Consider the following 602-nt stretch of genomic DNA (forward strand, 5'->3'; position numbering starts at 1 on the left):
CGCGGCAGTGCCTGTGTGGCTTCCGTCACATCAGGACTGGGGCGGCTCTAACTGGAGGAGCTCCACCCTTGGGGAGGAACTGGGGAGGAGCCAACCCGAAACACCCAATATAAGGCGCGCCCCAGAGAGGGTCAGTGGGATTTTGTGTAAGATTTCTGGTACGCCATTGCAATAAAACTGCTTGTCGCATTCCGGTGGCTGCCTGGTGATTCTCCTCTCGCATCCCCCGGGAGGAGCCGGAGACGTCCGAAGACCCGTGGGCAGGGTGAGTGTGAGGCGGTAGTCGGGGAGTACGGGGTGCTATTGTGGGGCACACCCGTCCGGCCGCCGACAGGCATTTGCAACCATCGTGGAGGACGGCCAGGGCCAAGTGTACACTGAAGACAGATTACCCAAAAGACGGCAGGGGTCCAGATCCTCCTCTTTGCAAATTCCATTGTGCTGGATGCATCAAGCCCTGGAACAATGCAGAGCCTCCTACATTTTTTCTTCATAACCTTGACAAACTGACATCAGTTCTTCTCCTTCAAAAGCAATACTAATAACAGCGTTTTGTGGAATAAGTGAAATGAAACATTTAAGCAATAATGGTGAACAGAAAC

The sequence above is a fragment of the Trichosurus vulpecula genome, chromosome 5 (genome assembly GCF_011100635.1).
Source record: "Trichosurus vulpecula isolate mTriVul1 chromosome 5, mTriVul1.pri, whole genome shotgun sequence".
Classification (NCBI taxonomy): Eukaryota; Metazoa; Chordata; class Mammalia; order Diprotodontia; family Phalangeridae; genus Trichosurus; species Trichosurus vulpecula.